Source organism: Cuculus canorus, chromosome 4 (genome assembly GCF_017976375.1).
Source record: "Cuculus canorus isolate bCucCan1 chromosome 4, bCucCan1.pri, whole genome shotgun sequence".
Lineage (NCBI taxonomy): Eukaryota > Metazoa > Chordata > Aves > Cuculiformes > Cuculidae > Cuculus > Cuculus canorus.
This window is the reverse complement of record NC_071404.1, coordinates 58,547,956-58,560,586: the sequence shown is the minus strand read 5'-3', so window position 1 is coordinate 58,560,586 and position 12,631 is coordinate 58,547,956. Positions and strand designations below refer to the sequence as shown.

General features: G+C 42.3%; 1 long non-coding RNA gene across 9 annotated transcripts in view; it reads left to right on the top strand.

The window, feature by feature from the left end:
* The window catches only part of LOC128852081 (uncharacterized), a 67,335-nt gene that overhangs the window by 45,269 nt on the left and 9,435 nt on the right, over nt 1-12,631 (top strand). For all 9 annotated transcript variants that reach the window (XR_008449710.1, XR_008449707.1, XR_008449712.1 and 6 more), the window contains one exon: nt 4,558-4,680. This is a non-coding gene — a long non-coding RNA (uncharacterized LOC128852081). The remainder of the gene's footprint in view (nt 1-4,557; nt 4,681-12,631) is intronic.

Sequence of the window (12,631 nt, the reverse complement as noted above, 5' to 3'; positions counted from 1 at the left end):
GGGGTTGGAGAACAAGTCTTATGAGGAGTGGCTGAGAGAGCTGGGGTTGTTTAGCCTTAAGAAGTGGAGGCTGGGGGGAGACCTTATTACTCTCTACAACTACCTGAAAGGAGGTTGTGGAGAGGAGGGAGCTGGCCTCTTCTCCCAAGTGACTGAGGACAGGACAAGGGGGAATGGCCTGAAGCTCCGCCAGGGGAGGTTCAGGTTGGATATCAGAAAAAAATTCTTCACAGAAAGAGTCGTTGGACACTGGAACAGGCTGCCCAGGGAGGTGGTCGAATCACCTTCCCTGGAGGTGTTTAAGGAACGGGTTGATGAAGTGCTTAGGGACATGGTTTAAGGGAGTGTTAGGAATGGTTGGACTTGATGATCCAGTGGGTCCTTTCCAACCTGGTGATTCTATGATTCTGTGATTCTATGATCTTCAATGCATTCTAGGAATCTCCTGGATTGCCTACAACTTGCTGTACTACTTTTCTGGTATATGTCAGGGTGGTTGAAGTCTCCTAGTATGATAAGAACTTGTGAGTGTGAAGCCTCCTGTGGCTGGAGGAAGAAGGCTCCATCACTAGGCTCTCCTTGACGGCCTGATCTCTCAGGTGGCCTGATCAAGTATACATCAACCACGAGGTTCCTTTTGCTGCCTTGGTCTTTTATTCTGACCCACAAGCTTTCAACCTGTTTGCAACTACTCGTCAAAGACAGCTCTTCACACTCTATTCATTTCCTGACATAGAGGGCAAGCCTTCACCCATCCTTCCCTGTCTGCCCTTGCAGAAGAGCCTGTAGCCATCAATAGCCACACACCAGCCACGGGATTCATCAAGTTTCAGTGATGGCAACCAGATCATATCTTTCTAGTAGCACAGTGGTAGCTTACAGCTCCTCCTGTTTGTTGTTCGAGCTTTGTGCATTTGTATAGAGGCACTTCAATTGGGCTGTTGGTTGCATTGCCTTCTTAGTAGAAGACCCTTTCTTTCCTTTGAAGTGTTTTGCAGAAGTTTCCTTGCTGGCACCTACTACCTCAGGAGCCTCCCACTCATCTCCACAGGACTTCAACTGTGCGGCAGCATCCCCAGCATGCTTCTGGGGCAGCAGGTGAAGAGCTGTCAAAAAACCTCAAAGTTATTATGGTGACACCAGCCATAGAGCCATGTATTAATATACTGGAGCAACCTGATCCTTACAATGTCACAGCCCATAACTGGAAGGAGGCAGGAAAAAATCAGATTCCCTCTCCCAGAGTCCCTCACTAGCCATCCCAAGGCCCTAAAATGTCTTTAAATCACCCCTGGGCTCTGTACTGCAGCTTCATCACCTACCACATGGAACAGCAGTAACAGGTGGTAGTGTGATTGCCTTACCAGACTGGGGAGTTTCCTAGCGATATCCCTAACCTGGGCTCCTGGGAGGCAGCAGACTTCCCTGTGAGTTGGGGCTGCTTGACATATTGAACCCTCTGTTCCCCTCAGCAGGGAGTCTCCTACAACTATGACTCACTATTTTCCAATTTGTGGTAGTTGTAGTAATACGAGATGTGTGTCCTTCTGGCCTTGGCCCTTCCTCTAATGTAGACAAGTCATCACCCAATGGATGAGCTAATTGTAATTAATAATCTATTTGATTAATTTAACCCCTTTAAGCTTTTGCATTGCACTGTCTGTGAACAAGACTGTTTTTTCCCATCTTTCTAAATTATTAAGCATTTTCTGCAGCTATATTTCAGCCTACAGGAAATAATTGCTAAGACTCCTTTGAGTCTGTTTTTCATTCTGTATGTTTGGTCATGCTGTAATTAAAATCTGTATTCTTTCACATTTCGTCAGAGTGCACCAATTTGCTCCAGTTACCCTAAGAGACCTTACTTGGGACCTCCACCCTCACTGTTTGTTCATTGGCCAGGAGTTCCACTTACTCTCAAGCCCAGGCCTTCAGTCTTGTCCTGAGCAAAGTTTTAGGTGTACATGCTCCAGTTCTGTTCCTAGACTATTGCTCAGGTTTCCTGGGCTGACAGTGGACCCGACCTGTTATTTTCCTTGGTGGTTGCTGAAGCTGTCACTGCTACTGTCACTGCCACCACTCTGCCTGGGCTCCCCAGAAGAGACACTGCAGGACTGAGCCCAGTCAGTGAGGTCACTGCCTTGCCTTGGCTCCCAGTCTGCCTTCCCTTGAGAAGTCACTCAGCCCTTGCGGCTCCCTGATGCATGTAAGTTTTACTGGAATAATCCTGAGGGGAATGTGTAATAAAAAAAAACATTTAAAATAATTTCTCCTTACCTGTTTAGAGGCAGCATTTTGAAAGGTGTTAAGAATGCTTCAAATTCTCTTTCAGCAGTGATTTTGGCATTTCAGAGGAGACGATAGTACATAATTGGATTGTAACTTTACATTTCTAAGTGCCTGACTGCAGCAATGTTTGTAAGCAGTGATTAGTGAGAACTCTTAAGTTTGATAAGTAGGGGTTGTCATTAATATAATTACAGCTTCAATACTAGAAGAGCTTCAGTGAGAAGGATCAGGATCTGTATCTCCTGGGAAGATTGTTAATACCAATCAAAATCAGACAGCTTTTGGAGGACCAACTGTTTAAAAATCACCTTTAGTGTAATCATGCTTTGAGGTAGCTATGTAATACTTTTATTAACATTTGGGTGATTTAAAAACTTCTGTCTTGAGGTCAAGAAGTCTTAGTATTTAACAGCAAGATTTCCAAATGCATCAGTATTGGATAGTACCCACATGCCTTTGAGAGATGATGGGAAAGGTGCTGGTAAAAGATGATATTCCAGTGGGGAAGGGGAGATGGACCCCCAAATGTAAGGTTTGGCCAGACTCAGCATGGCAGTGCCCCTTTCAAAATATATGCTGTACAGATGTTGATAGGAATGCTCACCTGAATTAGAATGCTACCAAGAACTACTGGGCACCTTAGTGAATCCTAGAGTCCACAGGACTGCTAACAAATTTTTACGATAAGACCAATTCTCTGCCAGTACAAATCAACTCACTCTTGCTGAAATCCGTGGCCTCAGTTGCAGTAATCAGTTTAGCACAATCAAGTTACAGGGAAGTAAGCTACTTTGTTCCAACTGAGAATCTGTCCTAGAATATGTGCTAACTTCCCTAACTGACAGCAGACGTTTCCAAGATTATATACTGACACCACCACCACATGTTTAATAACAATTTTTACCATATCACATGCCTGGCAAAATACAACTAGCGCAAGGTAAGCAAACTATTGCCGAAGTGGAGACTCAGCTAAAGGAGTCAATTTTCTTTCAAGCCTTGAAAATACATTAACTCTGAGAAAACAGGCACTTACAAAGGACCTTGGTGAATTATGGTCCATTGTCAGATATGTTGCAGCTAATTAACAGCCAGAGTTTCCAGAGAGAAAAAACTCAGACATGATGGAATGGCTGTTAGCGGTCTCAGCTGATAGATGGTTTGATGCTGGCACAATTGATAGGCAAACATATAAGATATAGGGGAAGAAACTTAGAAGAAGCTTTGTTTATTGTAAACCGCACCATACAAGGGAAAACCTCAGTTCATTGCTACTCACGCTGCCTGTTAGTAGGGGCCTTGAAGGCTGGTAAGCAAACTTTCGCTGATAAGAAGCTGGTATGCAGACTTCTGCCGATAAGAAGAAGCTGGTATGCAAACATCAGCAGTCTTGAGCGAAAACTGGTTTTATCCTACTTTGTGGTTTGGAAAGCGACCAGAAGAAGGCTGTGCCTGTGTACAGACTGAGTTCAGGGAGAGTTCACTTGAGGAACAGGAGTTACTTCAGCCCTGAGACTCTGGCCCACAACCACCAGGAGGTACTGCACAGGTGCAAGACTGAAGAGGTCCTTCCAGAACTAATTACAATATGAAGCAGGGAAAGATTATGAACATGTAGTAGGCAGTTATAAATATGCATGTCTTTAAGTACTGCTTGTTACTTTAAGTAACTGCTTGTTAAGCAATACGGTATGTGAGTCGGGCAGAGCTTATCCCCCTCATACCCGCCAGCTAATAAAACATACCTGCTTTATAACTCATACTGGGTTATTGAGTTTATTTCTGCAAAATACGCTTATTGATGGGACTTCTAAATTAAAGTAATTTGAAAAGGGAGCCATAGTATGAGGCTTCTAAATGAAACAAATCTTCAGTAGCTGTTTAGCACTTGCTTACTGGCCACTGCTCTTTTCAATTACAGCATGGAGTTATGGTAGAATGCAGGATTTTATGGCTCGTCATCTGTTGTAAGTCACTTATTACTATTATGTTTATTCTGTGGGTTATGCTAAGTTGGAGACCTTGATCATTGCCATATTAAGCATAGAAGAACTTATGCTTCTGCCCCAAAGTATTAGCACTGGGCTGTCCTCTGCTTTCTCCACACATAGTGAATTATGTCACTGACTTCAAAAAGCATAAGGAGGTTCATTGCTTATGTACAGTTATCTTCAGGATATCTGCTGGGTCTCAGTAACAGTTCCTAAATGATTGCTGTCGTTCCCACATCGGACATTCCTTGAGATTCTGCTTTTTTTTTAACTGCAGAATTTTTATGCACTTTCCGGAGAACAAGAGAAAAAAATGAAGTAACTTGAGGTGAATCTTGGTGATGAAGCTACACAGCATGGAATTAATTGCCTGCCATCATCTGAAAATCACTTGTGTGAGGTAAAACCATTTAAGTGATTAATTAAATATCACTGTTCCTGTTGTATGTCTGAGCAAATAAAAGAAACCAAACTTGGTAAATTTTCCAATCTTTCTAGTATACACTCATGTCATCTCAACAATGACCTCTTTTTTGCTTTCAGTTTCTAAGTCCTATTTCATCCTTGGTAGAGTTATGTGTGGACATGACAACCTTCCTCCAGGAAAGGCTCCTTGAGTGAGTGTTGTCCATGCTGGATGTGAGTCATACTAATGAACCAAAAGGTCATCAGCTTCTTGTATGTAGGCAGAATGAGCAGAATTCCTCCTTTCTTCTAGTATACTTTATTTCATTGGTGGTGCTTTTGAAGAAACTATTTTGTATTATTTCACATTTCAGACAATTTTTCTTCATCCAGGTCAGTCTGCACAAATGGAGGAAATTAGGAATTAATTATTGCCACCTGTGTTCCTTTGAAGCTCATTTCTGCAAACATTACTAGTGCCTGAATTCCATCCCTGTAATGTAAATGAACAATTGCCACTTTACTGACCCCATTTTCTTGTAGCTATTTCAAGAATTAGAGTGGTTAGCAAAGGCCTTGCTGGCAATAACACCTGCTAGTGCATGGCAGAACGATTACTGTGTTCATTTTCTGTCTGCTCTCAAATAGTAATTGTGTTTAAAGGAAAAATGCTTCATTGAATATATTCAGATGGGCCCTGCTTGGCTTAATGGCTCAAGTGTAAGCGTGAGACTCAGAAAACCTTATGTGTTTGCCAGTGATGATTCTCTATGCCTCTGCTTTGTTAGGTACTGTGGTACCTAATGTTTTCTTCTGTGCAGCACTGAGAGACCTCCCATAGGACCAGAAATACTCTGCCTGGAAGAAAGCAGCTAACTCTAATCCATATCTGGCCTGTGGTAGACATCCTGCCAATTGTTTCAAATGGTAAACACAGAAAGGGAGCTACGGTCTGAGACATAGCTCCCAGAACAGGAACAGGATTGTGGCTCCTTGAGCCTATGTACTATTTGGGCTACCAGCATGTGAGTACCTGGAGTCCATGCTGGCTTGGAGTTGCAAGGCAAAAATCTGCCTGCCATTGGGCACAACGCCATACAGCAGACTGCGATATGCACACTGAGCTTGCTGTGGTTGTGTACACGTTTGGGAGTCTGCCCTTTGGGGCTTGATTGATTGTAAGGGAGATGGGAATGAGGACTTTCTCTGTTGTACTGCACTGAAGGAACAGTTTTTAGCAGAGTAGCTAAAAACACAATACACCACACTTTCAGTCCCATAGGCAGACAATCTATCTAAGATCTTTTAGGATGTGTTAAATCAATGTCTACCCAAGTCTTGGCCTGCCACATTGAGCATAGGGCTGCTTTCTGTTCTTCATTGCATGGGATGATACATGCATAGTACGAAATTAAAGCTGTCACAGAAATGTTTTGATCATGGTGAATGAGAACTGCTGAATAAACACCTTCAAAATGTCTCAGAGGAGCTGAAATAAGGGTCTGAAAACCTAACGTGGACTAGATTTTTGCATATTTGTGACTGAGGGCTGCATGAATTTTCTATTGTGTACAGGCCAAGGGCTCTCTAGTCATCCCTTTGCATGCCATAGGACCCATAAGTGAACTGGAGTGTGCCATGATCTGTTCTGCAAGAATGGCCAACTGCACCATCACAGCATGGAAGCACCTTGCTTTAAAAAAGCATCGCCTCTGCTGTGTAAAGCCACAAGCTGTATTGTGTGATTCTTCCTCACTGATAGCCTGTAAGACATTGGGAACTAAGCCTACTTCCCATATCAGCTCTTTTTCTTGTGATTACTTTCACCAGCTCCTGTCTGCTATGGGAAGATGAAACAGGTTCTCAGACTTCCTTAGACTCCTAATTTCTGGCCTGACATATCTCAGCACTGAGTTTAATCAGTTTAGTGTGATATAAACTTGTGGAAAGTGGCTTCCAAAGCATTCTTCCAGCAGTATGTGGGTTCCCCCGTATCTGAACAAGCATAACAGATACAAACAAAATGTGTACATGTAGTCACAGGTTTTGGTTTGAATACTTTTCCCTTAAAAGAGGACAACTATGGAAACTATTTCTTTATGGAATGTTCTCCCACTGAAGAAACTAAAATTCAGCCATTCACCCACCTCATAAATATTAATTTGCAGTTAATAAGTCTTTTTTTTGTGCTAGTAATTTGAAATTGTGCTACAAGTGTCTGGTCTGTCAGAGCCTGCATACTAATTATAAGTAAATGTGACTCCTAATCTTTATAAGGAAATAATAGTTTAATCTCAAGACTGTCACTTTTCATTTGGAATGATGAAGCCTGACAGCAGTGTCAAACAGCTTATCACAGCTGACACTTCAAAGGCTCTCAGGCTTGGTTAATTGGTGAAACAATAGAATAACGAGACCATCAGCAGCGTAGTGAGTGATTCCATTTGTATTTTTCCCATTCATAAGAGGCCAGGCTATTTAATTGAAGATTTACTAATTTGCAGGAGAATGTAACTCAGTGGCTTATTTGGAACCCTGCTTCTGGAAGGTCATTAAAGGCAGGTTTCCTTTTTTTAATTAGTGTGCACATAAATACAGTTTTTTAGAAGTGCACTAAGAACTGGGGTGAGATTTCTGGAAGAATTTGTTTTCTACTAATGATATTAACATGCAGATCAACAAAGATCCTCAGCACACAGTACCCGGCATTTTGGGAACCATGACTAAATGCAATGGAGTCTCGAAAATGTTGTTCAAAATGGGAAGGATTTGGCATTGTTTTTCATCAAATCCAGCCAATTATGTCACAGTTAGAGCTGCAGGAACTTCCTTTCTGTGAAACCTGGTGTCAGACCTTGGCAGTGGAGGTGTTTTTGTAAATTTGGCCCTATGGTCTTGGTTGAAACTTCCTTTCCAAACTTGCTGGGAATATATCTGCAAAGTATACTACAAACTTTGTCTCTTGCTCTGAACCCATAATAAGCTCTATGAGCAATGTTAACATGGCCCCAATGGGCTTGTGTACTCTCCCTCTCATTGGGGCTTATTAGTGGAATACCATGCTGTCAGCTCTGAGACCATATCTATTGGCAAAATATTGCATATAGATACCCATTGCCTAAACAGCCTCCCCAGACCTCTGAACCCAATTGATTTCCCCAGGTGTTCATCTCCAGCATCAGTGTTGGGTTTTTGTTTTGTTTTTTTTTTCCTTCTCTGGAGGTGGAACCTTATAGGTTTCCCATTGCTAGATGAGGATTTGGCTACCAGAGGAAAAACAGATCCACTGTGACCACTTCTTAGTACTTACTGGGATTCTCACGTGTGGAAACTCATGCCTGATTTTCTTAAAAACAAAGAATTTTTGTTTCATGAAGCTTCTGAAAAGATCTTTAAAAAGCTATCTGGCATGGTTAATTTTGTCTAATCTGACACTTCCTCAAAGGTAAACCTAAATAATCCTTTGTCCTTTATGTAGGACTGAGGTGCTCTTGAGAAGAACTAAACAACTACTGTTTCTTGCTAAGACCTAAAAGCCTCCCTGAGCCAAAATAAATCCCCATTTCTGTGTGTCCCTGATCTTGGATTCCCCTCACAGTTGAGGTGTATAAGCACCAATCACATATTTCTACTTACAGAGTAAGTTCAGTAACAGAACCAGCTTACAGCACAACACTGAGTGACGAGTGACAGAATACAAGGTGCATATCAGAAATAAATCTGTCATACGAAAATTATAAGGACAAGAGGAATTGCTTTGACAATAAATCTGTCAGAAGTTCCCAAATATAAATAGCCGTTTGGGAGCTGGTTTTTCAGGTATGAACTCACTGCATCTAAAAAGCAGCTGAGGGACTAAAAGGCATATAAAGATCCACTTAGAAAGCCAGTACTCATTCATATTGAGAATAAAGTCCACCATGACACACCAACTGAGTAGTCTGGTAGATCTTCCTTAAACATGCAATGGATAGAGAGCAGAGACACTGTGCTGGTATTCATTGCCACTACTGCTGCTGTTTGTGTTCTGTTCCTGAATGCTCAGTGGCTGACATCCATCCCTGTGGTTGCTTTTGTTATTACTCAGAGCAGTACTGGATTTGTGGAACAATTCAGCCAGTAGGATTTTTGGGGGAATCAGAGGAAGACCTATTTTATTGCTGTGTGCTGCAAAACAACTCTGACATTTCAGGCTATTGTAGTGCTACAGTGCCTTTCTCACTGGAAAAACATGTGCATCACAGGCTTTGCCATGAACTGTGTGTCCATACCAGCCTTCTTTTGTCCACTGTACAAGCTGTATATATAGTCTGCTTAAATTAAAAGTACATGGATAGCCAGCAGCTCTGCTAAGCACTGCTAGTGCCTAATTGCCTTGACCAGCCTCATGTGGGGCTCCCACACACTAGCTCTGCTCATAGCTCCAGGAGCTCCATTTAAGCTCAGGTCTTGCAGCCTATGCCTGATGGAGGCTGTGGGTGGACTTGTCTTTGGACCTGACTTTGGATTTGTCTTCTGCTGCTGCTGCTTTCTGCATTCCCTGAAAGGACCACAGTACTGATCTGTGACCTTGCTTTGCCTGCTAGAGGAGCTTGCTGACAGATTCCTGCTCTGCCCACCCTGTCTGGGCGCTGTAGAGCTGGTTTCTGGTTGATGAGGCCACTGCTCTGCCTGTGCTGTGGTCACCCTTGGCTCCTGGGTCTCATTGCTCTCCAACACCTGGCTTTTCCTATTAAAAAGCAGTAAGTGGAGCTGGAAAACTGAAGGTGCTGGTTATACACCTCCTGCAGAAGCCAGATGCAGGGCATGCAGTGTTTCTCAGAATCGATTGGGTTTATGCCCGTAGGCTCTAGAGGCTCCCATCACTTCAGTAGCTTCTTCCATTAGGCACTGCCAGTGGAGCATGTCAGAAAATCTCATCTCAAGAGATGATGTAGGAGTTTGGAGTGTGGAGAGGGAGACTGGGGAGTGATTTACCTGCCACAAAGAAAGTGGCACTTTCTGTTAAAGAGAGAGTTAAAGTAGAGCCCTCCAGGGACCTTGTATTTTCCCTCATTAATCATGACAGCTGGGGTGCATGCAAAGCTTTGCAAGGCACCTCAACAGTTTTATTCTGCAGTTATTCTACAGGGTTCCAGCTTCACTACCATGACTCTATAGTTAGAATATACTTGTGAAATATGTAGGTGACTGCAGTGTCAGCATGAAAATACTGTTGTGAAATCAGTAGATATGCAATGATGCAAAACCATAATAGGCAATTATAAGATGAGAAACTTAAACATTGAAAGGCAGGGTTTTACATCTTCAGAATTTCACACTTTTGTCAGCTTAACCATTTAAAATGTACCTGCTAATGCTCTGCTAAAATAATTTCACATAGGAGAATAGCCATGGGTATCAAACATGGCTTTTACTTGGTTCAGTCTGAGAAACACAGGAAGATATCGAACAAAATAGCACTATGTAAACAGCTGAACCCGAGTTTGTGCTTCCTTGATGTAGCAAGGTATCATAGTCTCACCCAGCACAGAACAAGTCTATTTAGCAACCTCTGCATATTCTTTTCTCATTGTCATTCAATGCAATTCAGTCTCAGAGCATATTTCTTCTGATATGTTTCATTGCCAGGTGCCAGCATGCAAATCAGAATTTCAGTGGCTTGTAACATTTTTTTTTCTCCTTTTTTAATATCATTAATCAAAGGCAATTCTGGGTGCATATGTTGATCTTCTAAGATGGGAGAAGGAATCTTGATTCTCAATTTTAAATTTAAACATAGCCTAGCCTTCCAAGGATAGAAGGAGTTATGGAAAATGGAAAGAAGAATACATTTTTTTCTGGAGAGAAGAAATTCAAGCATTGCCTTATCTGGCTGTTATAGTTTTTAAAAAGGTTGCTGAATTACCACTCAGAGGTATATAACAGAGTTGTAGGATCACAGGGACACAGGACCAAGCCTACACTTTCTTTAGTGTTCTTCCACAGCACTTCCCATCAAATGCTCATACAGAAAGAGAATGTCCCTTCCCATGCATGTCATTCTCCTACTTCTTTCTTGCATTCAGATGTTGGTATGACCTGTAGAAAGACCAAACACTAATATTTGTCACCTTTAAAATAAAGTAAGAAATAATATTTCCTTTTGGAGTCTATGCAGACAGTGGGACATATTTGAAGATCAGGATTGATATTGGAGCCTGAGCCAGAACAGTAAGGTCCCATTCCCCTCTACACAAATGTAAGAAGTCTCATTGCCTCTGACAGGTTGTATGGCTGTAGTTTACAAAAACCATGTCCCCACAACCCTTGAGATTTGATTTCCCTAATGTTAGTTCAAGAATCTTCCAACTCCGCTATTTATAGATACAACTATTGCCTGGTTTCTCTTTTCCCAAACAACACCACCTGCCTTTGCTTCTCTCTCCTGGGCTGCACCTAAAAAACAAACTGAAGAATGTTTGCTCAGAATTGTATATGTGTATGTAGTTGATGAAAACATCCCAGTCTGTGCCTTGAAATGACTTACTTTAAAAGCTGCCTTAGGAACATGGCTGACATGGGTCCATTCCAGGAACTCAGCCTTAGTCTTCTGCTGTCCCAGCCATGGGAACACAATTTCTGACCAACACCAGTGGTGTCTGCAGTCCCACAGCCTGTCTGCAGTAAAAGCTTGAGCCTCAACCAGGGCTTTGCATGGTCTTGAGTTGAAGCTATGCAGCCTGCCAGCTAAGCTTGCTTTTGGCTGAACTAGGTGCTCAGACCCAGGACTTAGTCCTTAGGGTTCTTAGTCCTGCTGTGCTTTGGGGCTGTTAAGGGGAAAAGTCCTGTCCTTCATTATTTCTTTCTACCGACCAATCTACAATTCAACAAAAACCCCTTCCTTCCCCTCAAAACATGAACAATATTGAGACAAGTGTGTTTGCTGCATTCTCTACCTAAAAGGAAGCTGTTCTGATAGCCAAGGCTGCTAAAAACAGCAGGTCAATTATGCATCCTATGGTCAGAAGAATAAATGCATGCCTGAAGGCAAACTGGAGTGTTTCCAAGAAGCCTTCCAGATCCATGTGATAATTCTGTCATTTAAAGTCTCGGTGAGCAAGCAACATAAGAAAGATACTGCTGAGATATTTTTCATAATTTTTCAGCAATCATTGTAGTTTATGTTCTCTGTTTACATTAATAAAAATTTGCAATCTTGACACTGAAAGCTGTTTTCTTCCTAGGAGCGTTCCCCTCCATCACCCATGCACAAGCTCCTGGTTAATGGAAGGCTGTTGGCATGGAGATTGGCTTGCTTGCTTTTTTTTCTTTAAAGCCATGTGACTGTCTTTAGGAAGACTTCCAGCCTCTGGAATAGCCTTTTTATCCAGGGAAGGGCACTCACCACTTGAAGAACAAGGGGAAAGAAGGAAATCTGGATGGTGAGATACTGTCTGTGTCTGCACAAAGGAGGAAAGGTGAACCTTCGGTGAATGTATGTCGGACTTGATGGTCTTGTGCAAAGAAGAGCCCTTTCCTCCATTCAAATATCTCTTATCCCATCTTCACCTTCATCTGCTGGATCCATATAGAAATGGGCACATTTTTATGCATTTCACCTTTGTTTACAGCTTATTTTCCACCTGGCCCCATATCACAGAGTGAGATACACAGGCAGGCACTGTCTGCTCAACTTTGCCCCAGTGGCACAAAGTAAACATAATGCAGGTCATCAAACATGTGAAACAGAGTTTCTAGTCACTTTGCTGTGCTAGGTATGTAACCCACAAGATAGGAAAATCAACCTACTGTCTTGTTCACAGTGCTATCATAGCCAAGGGTGCACAGTATCATCACTCCTCAGTAATTTGCTGGGACTTCAGGACCCCCAGTTCCCATCTGCCTGATTTTTCCAGCTGTTGCTTCTGAGTTGCTGCTGGAATTGTGCATTTTTGGTGAAAGGA